Source organism: Pinus tabuliformis, chromosome 1_2, assembly GCF_031772625.1.
Source record: "Pinus tabuliformis cultivar Carrire ecotype Pingquan chromosome 1_2, CPIR1, whole genome shotgun sequence".
Lineage (NCBI taxonomy): Eukaryota > Viridiplantae > Streptophyta > Pinopsida > Pinales > Pinaceae > Pinus > Pinus tabuliformis.
Genome location: NC_142298.1, coordinates 81,534 through 94,087, shown reverse-complemented (window position 1 = coordinate 94,087; position 12,554 = coordinate 81,534).

The window sequence follows — 12,554 nt, the reverse complement described above, 5'->3', positions numbered from 1 at the left end:
CCTTGCTACGATAAAGTTTCAACTCCTTCATCTATAGGCTATGTGACCACGGTGTTGTCCATTGATGATTCAAAGTAGGTTCTTTTATAGGTAAGGGTTTTACCCAGGTTGATTCACTTACTTTAAAAGAAAGTAATTTTAGAGAAACTACTTACCCTTGTCGGTTTAATGAAAGAGGTTCTCATGATTTTTACTATCGGAGCTGTGATCGCAGGTATACTAGCCACAATTTATTCTTTAAAGTGTTGTTCATAATTTATGTTTTAACAACCCAATGAAGGGTTTTATCCCTCGAACTCGTTTAACCCTCAGCGTATTTTTCTACAAGTAAGCGGTGAATCTTCATTGTTATCTATTTGTATAAATGAAGACAAGGCGACCATAACACACGGTCTCGCACTCTTCTTTCAAGTTGGTTCACTCTTGTTGCTCAAATCTTTCCTGAGTCTAGTTGTGCATTCGACTAGGTCATTTCTATTGTTTTCTTTCCCTCAAAGATATTATCTTCTAGAAACCCCAAACTATAACTGAGTTTGTACTGTATTAATACCAGGGTTAAATACCCTTCAGAACCTACGATGGACATGATGTTAACGGTTAATTTTCACGTGATTAGAGTTCATAAGAGGCAGAATCGAACCAGAATTGTTATATTTTTCTATGTTTGTAGAGACTCTTAGATGAAATTACTTCGGAAATGGTTTTATATTAATGTTTGTTAAAAATCAGTGATCTGGATACGGGTTCCGCTCGGTCTTTACTTGACTGTGTGATTTCTTTGAAATTGACCATTTAACTTGTTTGAAGAGGGATTTTGTCACTTCCTTCAGTTTTTGCATCTATGTGTTCCTTTAATTAAAATAGATTTTGCAATTTGTATGTAGTTACTACTTTTGGATTTTCCAGATTTATTACATATGTAAATAAGCATTTGCATGCCCATATACATATCTGGGAATGGATTCTGGTGTAAAAGATAAGTTCTCTTTCCTTTAGTGTCTATTAAAACTAAAATAAAGAATTGTTCTAGACAGCTCTTTAAGTTAAGTCTATAAGTAAACAGTTGTATAACACCTTTCTATAGTTATTTATTCCCTTATAGTGTAATATTCGGGTCTTATCCTTGGTTGTTGTACTCAAATGTGTGCAGAAAGAAAAATAAAGAATTTGTATCTGAATGCATCATATAATGGTTTTATACACTTCTTGGTTTATTTATTATTTATTATTCAGGTCTTTTCGTGGTTTTTGTAGTTAAATCTATACAGAAATAAAATGAAGAGTTTCCATATGAATGTATAATAAACTTCTCTGTGTTGTATTTCGACATTGCTAGTTTCTTTCCTCCATTATGAAACCTTGTGTCGTTGTTAGAATATCTCACCACCCAACCTCGATTCTGGAAATGACGTCGAAACTCTCCCCCGAGCTCTTCCACTCGAGACAGTGTTTATGAACCCTGTGTTCAATTTGGGTATATTGAAGCGTCAGGACCAATAGTCCAACCTCAAGTCACATACCCTTGTAGGTTCTCTCGAGATCTCCCACTAGTTTATCTCTTTGGTGGCATCATTCTGCCTTCAACCTAATCTATTGCTATCCTCTCTCCAATTCTCCAGCCCCTTAAGCCTTCCTCGAATTTTTGTTTTGAGGAAAAAGGTGAGTAACCAACTTAACTCTCTCAGGGGGTTTAACAACTATTTCCTCTTCTTGAAAATCTTTTATTTCTTATTATGTATTATTCATAAATTGTGTTGGCCAACTCAGCCACATTTCTTTGGTGTTTCCATCAAACATATGATGATAAAAACACAATAGTACAGTAAAAGTAAAAATAAAAATAAAAGTAAAACAAGTAGAATAAATTAATTTTTCATGTAAAGTGGGTTGTCACATCTCCCCCCTCTTATGAGGAACATCATCCCAGTATTCTTTTTGATTTATGAAAGTAGTGTAGGATAAACATTCCACATGAAATCCTCTTCTTCTGGGCCAAAGTGTTACTACTGCACTTTAATCTAGGTGATGGCTCATTTCCGCAATTTTGTTTCTCTCCGTTACCAACACTAGGGTCTGGCCCACGTTGATTTTGTCAATCAAACTGGATTTTCATAATTCTCTCTTCCTCTTGCCATAATCTCTCATTATCAGTTCTCAAGTTAGTCATCTCAACGCGTAACTGTTGAACAATTTCGAGTAGGGCAACATTGGCTTAACGAGATTCTTCTCCCAATTGTATCCACATTTCTATATTGGCCCCTACATATGTTTCATCTGACATATTTGGTGGTCTAGATCCCTCTGCATTTTTTCCTTGTAGCTCCCTACTTTCTTCTCTATTTTTAATCATTCACACCCAATACCACTTAGTTTTTTTTGTTAATGTTATTATATATATATATAGATAGATATATATATATATATATATATCCCATATGCCTCACTGTCATAATCCTGAGCTCTTATACCATATGTAACATGTACGTATTCAAATTAAAAAATATATATATATATATTTACTGCCATTTACTACTTGCAAACCATACATAATATATGAGATACGATGAATAATTTCATATCCCTACCACAAACATATTCTGAGTGATTAAGGTTAATGTTATTCAATATTTTATCCCCCCACCAAGTCATTTAATACATTAAATGCCAATTGGAGGAATCCACTATCACCCAACTCATGCATTTAATGCTAGGGTACACCTTCCACATTGTTCCTTTATAGGTGGAGGGTTATCTATCGTCGATCTTGTCGATCCTGATCCAACGAACAGACTGTTGTGGGGATTAATGAGGTAATCGCCTACCTTCCCCCATCTGGCTGCTCACAACATTCGAGCATTGATTACTCTGGTGGATAGTCTCTACAGGGTTTAGGGTTTGAAAAGGTGAGAGTTTGATATTTAATGGTTTTAGCTAAATATGGTGTCCACTATGATATGGTACCCTGCTTCCATTGACGTTGTCTTTCCGTCTTTGCAATTCAAAGAAGGGTTTGGCTTCCCTACTAGTTGTTGTTTCTCCTTAAGGAGTCACCCCTGCTATGACAGATTTTCAACTCCTTCATCTACAGGATATAAGACCACGGTGTTGTCCATTGATGCTTCGAAGGAGGTTCTTATACAGGTAAGGGTTTTACCTAGGTTGATTCAGTTACTTTAAAAGAAAAGAAGTTTATTGCATCTACTCACCCTTGTCCTTTAATGACAAAGGTTCTCATTGTTTTCACTGTCGGAGCTTCGATCACAGGTATACTAGCCACAATTTCTTCTTTAAAGTGTTGTTCATAAGTTCTATTTTAACAACCCAATGATGGGTTGTATCCCTCAAACCCGTCTAACCCTCGACCTTCATTTTCTATAGGTAAGAGAGGAATCTTCATTGTTATTTCTTTTCATAAACGAAGCAAAGGTGACCATAATACATGGTCTCGTGCTCTTGTTTCAGGTTGCTCCACTGTTGTGGCTCAAATCTTTCTTCAGTCAGGTTGTGCATTCGACTACGTCATTTCTACAGTTTTCTTTTCCTGAAAGATTTTGTCTTCCAGCAACCCCAAACGATAACTGATTTTTTATTGTATTAATACCAGGGTTAAAACTCCTTCAGATCCTACGGTGGACATCATGATAAAAGTTAATTTTCACTTCATTAGAGTTAATGAGGCTCAGAATCGAACCAAACTTGTTATATTTTGCTATGTGTATAGAGACTGTTAAATGAAATTACATCGAAAATGGTTATATAATAATGTTTGTTAAAAAGTAGTGATCTGGATATAGGTTGTCCACGGTCTTAACTTGGCTGTGTGGTTTCTTTGAAATTGACCATTTAACTTATTTGAAGCTGGATTTTGTCACTTCCTTTAAATTTCAGTTTTTGTCTCTATGTTTTCCTTAAATTAAAATAGACGTTGTAATTTGTATGTACTTGCTACTTTCGGATTTTCCAAATTTATTATATACGTAAAGAAGTATTTGCATGTCCATATACATATCTGGGAATGGATTCAGGTGTAAAAGATCGCTTCTCTTTCCTTTGATGTCTATTAACAGTAATCTAAAAAATTGTTCTGGACACTGCTTTAAATTAAGTCTATAAGTAAATAGGTTTATAACACCTTTCTAAAGTTATGTATTCCCTTATATCGTAATATTCAAGCCTTAAAATAAAAAATTTCTATCTGAATGCATCATATAATTCTTTGCTACAGTTATTGGTTTCTTTATTTTGTATTATTTAGGGCTTTTCGTGGTTTCTGTAATTAAATATGTACAGAAAGAAAATGAAGAGTTTCCATCTGAATGCATAATAAACTTATATGTGTTTTCTTTTGGCCTTTCTAGTTTCTTTCCTCCTTTCTGCAACCTTGTATCATTGTCAGAGCCTCAGTCTAGCAATGACGTACATAATCTCCCCCTAGCTCTTTCCCTCCAAACAATATTTATGAACCCTGTATTCAATTTGGGTATATTGAAGTGTTATGACCAACATTGCATCCTCAAGTCAAATACCCTCATAGGTTCATGAACCCTGTATTATTTGGGTAACTTGAAGCGTTAAGACCAACATTGCAACCTCAAGTCACATCCCCTCATAGGTTCTCTCTAGGTCTCCCACTAGTTTATCACACCCAACTCAAGGAGTTTCGGGTGGCAGCATTCTGCCTTCAACCCAATGTATTACTTTCCCCTCTCCAATTCTCCAGCCCCTTAACTGTCTTACGAGGTTTAACAATTGTTTCTTTTTGTTGAAAATACATTAATTTTTATTATGTATTTTTCATAAATTGTTTTGGCCAACTCATCCATAGTTCTTTGGTGTTTCCATCGAACATATGAGGATAAAAACGCAAAAGTAAAAGTAATAGAATAAGTTAATTGTTCATGTAAAGTGTGGCATAGAGAGATGGAGAAGGAAACAATGTAATAAAAAAAAAAAAATCAAAATATTTACAAAATATTTTGATTGTGAAATGACGGTTGTTTTTCGGCACCTTGTATTGATGAGCTATGGTATTGGCCAATGGCATGGTATGGTTAATAATATCCATGGTAAAGTGGGGGTGATTATCCATGGTTAAATATCTTGTTATGCCGTAATTATTATTTTGATTGTGAAATAAGAGGTAGTTTTTGGGCATGGGCTATTGATGAACCATGGTATTGGCTCATGGTATGGTATGGTTAATAATATCCATGGTAAAGTGGGGGTGAATATCCATGGTTTGAAATCGTGTTATGTTGCAGGTATTAAGTTTTCTTGTGTTTATTAATGAAATTTAAATATGGTTAGAAATTTATTATTTTAATTTATATGATAAAATGGATCTTAATATATAACTACTATTTATATCTTATATATTTTAATGTGATAGAGGGTGTAGATATATTTCAAAAGTAATTAATTAATTTTTTATAGATTTAATCAAAAATATGTTATAAATTAAATTCAAATAAAATATTTTAACTGTAAAATGAGAGATGGTTTATGGGCATGTTGTATTAATGATTTATGGTATTGGCCCATGGTATTGTAAAAAAATTTGTATCTTATAAAACCAACATATTAATATAAATTGAACATATTAATCTCGGATGTAAAAATGATGACAAACTTTCTCATATTACACGGGTTGTAGAGCACCTCTCGAAGGAGATTTGGTAAGATTATTGCACCCTAGGAGCCATTAATAAAATAATCTAAAGTCTATATTAAATAACATAATATTATCAAACCTCTCCAAGGAGATTTGGTAAGATTATTTGGCCCGAGCCATAAATAAAATATTCTAATGTCTATCTTAAATAACATAATACTACCAAATTTGTAGAGAGATAAGGTAATTAAGAAAAAACAAAAATGGTATATTCATTGTTGAGTGTAAGAAAAATGTAATATTTATTTGAATATCTATATAGAGTAATATATCTCAATATCAATTCATATTTATCTAAATATAAAAAGAATTGTGTGTGTGTGTGTATATATATATATATATATATACACGTACCATAGAAATATATTTCAATACCCTCCTAATGGGGGTGGTACAGTGGTGGCGTGCTTTGCCTCGAGGCAATTGAGCTCCCACACACAACAAACACGAGAAGGAAATTAAATGATAATTCCCTACCGGATGTCCATACATCGAACAATACAGAGACATTGGGATGGTTTATTATCCAAGATTTTCTAAAAGTTGGTGGAGTACTTAGTGGGGAAATGCAAAGAGGAATTTAGGGGGAGAGTGTCTACTTAGTATGTCAAGAGGGATCTCTCCGAGCGTCAAATAGGCACCCTGTAGTTATCGAAGGCTAGTATATTTGTGTAATAAGTAAGAAGAGAATGCAAGTGTTCATTTCGGATCCTAGAGACATTGTTCATTATTTCCAAAGACTTTGAGTAATCAAGAATGATAAATTGTATTGACGTGAACCTCAATTTGTTGTTGGTCTTAGGCCATGTCAAACTTCACTAGTGCTAAGGTAATTAGTCTCCTTTTTTTTTCTATGAGTACTGGAATATCATTGATCTTGGTATTTAGATGTCAAACTTTATTCCTAGTGTCTTCTTGAGCTAGGAGTGTGTTTAGCCCAACTGGATTTGGGATTTGGTTTATCATTGGGGTTGTGCTAAACTTTGCTTCAAACTAGGTGTGTTTCTTGAATGGAACAATTGTTTCTTTATGTGAGAAAGGGTAGGGCATGTTTTGAGTACTTTAGTTCATATTTTCTTATGGATCTTTGTGCTTGTTAAAGTTTTTTTATGTCGGGTGGAGGTAATACTCTGCTTTCGAACAATGAAGGACGCTTTCTAATATTTGGGTCGATGAAAATCTATGACCATTTGTTTAAAAAAATGGGAGGGAAGCATGTTTATTCCTGGTGTTTTTGGTGTGGGGTTACAAGTCTAGTGGGATTTGGAGTCCATTGGGGGGAATATCGGTGGAGTGGGTACCCATATGCTGTTGGGAGCTCAAGGCTAGGTGAAGCCTAGTTAGTTGTGGTGTTTGTCTACCTTTCGATAGTGCATCCTTGTGAGCAGTTTGCATGTTTCTGGTATTCTAAGGCTAGTCTCCAATCTTCAATCATGGATATTTTTCTTCTGGGAACTACATAACTCTTTGGGAGAAGGCAAAAGTGTGGTGGTTAAAGCCCATAAAGAATTATATTGTATAGGGATGTTGCATCACCATCATCGACTGCACAGAGGAGAAGGTCACTGGAGGTCACAATGAGCTGGGAGAGAAAGAGGGGAGGCACAAAGTGATGGTGATTTAGATAGTTTGGAGAAGGGGGGGGTGACATGGCCGAGGACCTAGCCCACTCCCCTAGTCATTTGATTCGACCACCCTCTTTGGACACAATCGTTGAGTAGTTGTGGGGAATTGAGGCCACCTTGGATATCTTTCAAGAACATCCCTATGAGAATAGAAATGACTTGGTGGCTTATGTCAAAGATGTTCAATACAATCAGAATGAGATTTTGGAACAAGTAGCGACTGTGCGCAAAAGTCAACATTAGACCAAGGATCATCTGAATGAAATTGAGATGAGACTAGAACAAATTTATTTTTGTGTGCCTGAAAGGCATGGCCCAATAGCAGGTCCACTAATCCATCCTATATACTTCGATCTTAATAAGAAGCCTATTGGGTGCTTGTGAATTTTGTCTTTATTTTGGTATACATGGCCCTTAGGCCCTCCAGAAATAAGTTTCAATGGAAATACTATGCATTATGATGCGGCTCTCCTAACTAACAAATCAGATCGGAGTGAAACCATGAGAGTCGTAGATCAGAATGATGTAATCTACATTTTATTGATAATATATCAATAGTTTTTCTAACTGAAAATGCTCAAGGAGGAGAAGTTATTACAAGTTAAAAGTTTTAGTTACTTCTTAGTACGAGGAAGATGTGTAATTAATTAAATTCTTAATATAAATTTAATATGTACCATTTAAAAAATATTAATAATAACAATAATCTCAATATCCATCATAAATAAAATATATTTTAATACATATGGTTAAGTAATTTTGGCATCTACTTAAAAATGTATCGAAAATAGAAAAACATATTAATATAGAAAATGTGCTTCATAAATTAAATGTTTGAATATCCATGTTAAGTAAAATATTTCAATGTCAAATATGTATATATTTGATGGATCTCCCAAATAGCTAAAACATAATGCTCGTCTAACAACTCTTGGGTACAGAAGAGCTACATTAAATGCTCCTTTTTGCACTTAATAATACTTTCCTATACTAATGAGTTCTTAGGAGTGTCAATTAGATTTTTCATGCTTTAAGTCCCTAACATGAATATTGTGTAGGATATTAACGTGATTTTGTAAAAAAATTGAGGAGATCCATCTATAGATATTCATGGGTACTACTCCCTAATACATACAACTTCCAACTCAGCTGGATGGGGATAATAATTAGTCCTTCATACTGCTATGTCGTGAGCTTAAAAACATGGTTAATCTTTTTATTGATTTTCAAGGGAAAGCAGCCCTTCCCTAAAGAAAGTTCGCCCCATACTCATTTTCTATAAATACAGGGATGAAATAGCCTGGTAAAATAGGTGAGAGTAGCATAATGTTAGCGTAGAGCATTAGGAGAAGCTTAGAGTCCTTGTTTTTTAAATTTTGTCATGTACAAGCAATTCTTCAGTTATTGGAAGTAATATTTGATACCAGTTCTTAGTTTAGCTTTTTCTTAAGGGTTCTAAACTTCCTTGTCTAGGGACCACCCTAGGTGCTCAATATCCCTCTTGCACATTTACTATTTATGTATTTAATTATCTCTACAACTTATTTCTGAACTTTACTTTTATGCATGGTTATTTATATGGCTCATGAACAATCATTCCTTACGAAGTATCTAAGCACTAGATAATAATATCTGTAGTGTTTCAAATAGCATTCTTTTTTATGCATTCTATTCACTTTATTTTCTTTTTGTTATTTGATGTCTATCATTCACTATTTTCTTTTTTTGTGCAACCACCCATTTTATAAAAATAAGAAATACTACAACCTTGTGTCTTGTTAGATAAACCTTTCCAAAGCTAATTTCATGCCTCAAACATGTGTTCCTTATCATTTTACAACCTTCCCTTAGCTTATTTTATTTCCAACCTTGAACTTATCATATTTTCTTACTTGTTGAACTGCCTCTTATCGTAGTTTGTAATAGTAGTTGGAAAGAAATCGGTGCGCCTGCCGAGGTTGATCCTTCTGTACTCACTACGTTTTTGGAAACTTGCATGAAGATGATGTGCGATAGAAAGGCTATGGAAAGCCAACAGGTATTAATAAATAGATGCACCAGCAAAGAGAAAGCCCCTGATGGACACCGCGTGGTCAGAAATATTGGAAAGCATAAGGCACGAATAGGGTGAGAGACGAGGCTAATAGCACAGATAGGTGATTATGAAATGGATCAAGTCATCTTGGATCCAGGGTCCAATGAAATTTTTTTACCAAAATAGACATGGGAAAGGATGGGTAGACTTGCGCTGCAGTTGTATCTGATTCAAATCAGAATGGAAAACCAGCAGAAAATCATCCCCATGGGACAACGATATGGAGTAACAATTGACATTGAAGGTGCGAGTGCGATGGAAAAATTTGAAGTTATATAAATTGTCAATGACAGTAATCCCTACCCTGCACTCCTGGGAATTTACTGGGCTATTGATATGAATGGGGTCATCAATTTAAAGAAGAGGACAATGTTGTTTGAAAGGAAGACGCTTAGGGTTATAGTACCACTCGACCCTGCCGAAGGGATAGCTATACTAAACCTGCCCGTGATTATGAAGAGAGTGATGATGAACTGGATCAAATTTACAAAATCATAGCATGAGATCGGGACTGGATCAATCTGACAACAGATGGCCAGATTTCATGGGGCCGAGAGAGTTCCTGCACCTCTAATTCAGATGAGTAGTTAGAGCATTTGCAGAATTTCTTACATGAAGTTTCTACATTGCGATGCAATATTATGATGAAGGCGATGAGCTGTGTTTCATTAGAGGTAATAAAATTACCTTTTATGATGGTTTAACTGACATATATCTGTTTTTAGGTGACTTTGAGTGCGAAGTCCCTAAAGACCATTGCTTGCAAGCATTAGAACTAGCTATGCGCGCTATTCCTGCATGATGGTGGGGTACACATAAGGATATTTTTGTGGGATGGCGAGATTACAGAAGAATGATGAAACTATGGTTTGGGCATGGTAACACCAGAATAAATGAGAAGTATAATGGAAAGGATGATCCACGTGATCACCTGGAAAAATGGACTAAGGCATGGGGCACAAAACCACAACTAGAGTGGGTACACATGTTTTCTCATACCTTGGGTACAATCCCCATGAACTGGTATCTTGAAACAAAGCTCTGCCATGGCACCGCAGAATTGGATTTATTGAAGGAAGGCTTCTTATTGACTTTCAGCTTTGAGGATGGGTTTGCAAGCATTGATGATGCACTACAAGAAATTAAAGTGGTTATCTTCAGAACACCGAAGGAACCTACGGAATGGAACCAACTAGACTATATCACCCAGTTGTGCCATGCATTGGAATGCTATAATGTGACTGCCGAAGAGAAAGAAGAATACCCAATGAACATCAATATTCCAGAGGCAGAAGGACATTGCGAAGTTGAAGGCACACAAGCAAAAGACCTAGACATCTTCTCACCTTTCAAGACAAAGCAAGTAAACATTGGCTCTAAAGAAGAATCGAAGTTCGTGAAAATTGGAGATTATTGGGATGACACTACGGTAGATAAAGTTGTTGAATTACTTCACGAATACCAAGATCTTTTCCCCACTAAGTTTTTGGAATTAAAGGGCATAATCAATGATTTGGGCGTTATGAAGATCACATTGAAGTCAAATGTGAAACCTATTAATTAGAGGCCTTATCACCTTAATCCTAAGTATAATGAAAAGGTTCGCCAAGAGCTGGATAAGATGATGGAGGTAGGCATCATAGAACCTATTGAAGAATCTGATTGGGTGAGCCCGATGGTGGTCCAAGAGAAGAAACAAAAAGGTGAAATAAGGATTCGTGTAGATCTTTGGAAGCTTAACAATGCCTGTGTTTAGGGTTAATTCCCAACGTTGTTTACAGATGAACTACTAGACAATGTTGGAGGACAAGAGGCATATTCCTTTACTAACGGGTTCTCAGGGTATCATCAGATCAAGATCACACTAGATGATAGAAGCAAGGAAACCTTCGCATTGTTTTCAGTACACCGTGATGCCATTTGGATTAAAGAATGCGCCTACGATATTTTCCCGTGTAGTCATAGCGGCGTTCAAGGAGTTCATTCATAAGTTTTTAGAAGTGTACATTGATGATTGGATGGTGTTTGGATTAGTGAAGCACCATGTAGTGAGTCTGCGCCTAATGCTGGATACATGTCGCAGATGCCAGAAGTGCTGAATTTGAAAAAATGCATATTTTGTGTACCTTTCAGGATCTTGCTGGGTCATGTTGTGTGAAAGAAAGTATTGATGGTGGAACCTACAAAGATTGCAGTAATTGTAAACTTGGATACCCCTAGGAACGTCAAGAAGATGCGTGCAATGCTGGGACATAGGGGATACTATAGAAAATTTATCAAAGCTTATGCTTAAATTACTACACCCATGGAGAAATTGCTAAAGAAGGATGTGACATTCTATTGGGACAAAGAATGTTAGCGCAGCTTAGATGTGTTGAAAGAAAATATGATCAATGCGCTAATCTTATTATTTCTTGACTGGAAAAAAGAGTTTGATGTACACGTGGATGCCTCTTGCATTGCGTTGGGTGCAGTATTAACACAGGTCAGTGAAGGAGAACTGGATCATCCTATCACCTTCGTAAGTAGGATGTTATCGAAGGCTAAGAGAAACTATTCAACAACTAAGCGTGATGGGCTAGCCATGGTCTACGCAGTCCAAAAATTTTGGCACTATTTGTTAGGATGGCATTTCAAGATGTATATAGATCATTCTACCTTGAAATACTTAGTCAACAAGCCTGTGTTGGGGTGGAAGATCTGTAGATGGTTGTTATTATTTCAGAAGTATGACTTTGAAGTCATTGTGAAGCCAAGAAGGTTAAATTTTGGACCTGACCATCTGTCGCAGATTGAAACAGGAGAGGAACCTAGTAATCTGGTGGAAGGGTTGCTAGATGCACAACTCTTTGCGATGCACATAGCGGATGACCGTTTCGTAGAAATTATTCACTTCCTAACTATGGGCATGGAACCAGAAGGATATACAAGTCAGTAGAAGAAGGAATCAATAGTGTGCGTAGAATATTTTTCAATTATTGACGGACATTTGTAGAAAATGGGTGTATATGAAATATTACGAAGGTATGTGTTGGACTTTGAGTAGGACAACATTGTCGCTAAAGCTCATGGGGGAGCTGCGGGAGGCCATTATGTAGGAAAAGAAACCGCGCAGAAGATTTTGTGCACAGGTCTCTGGTGGCCAACATTGCAGAAGGATTCC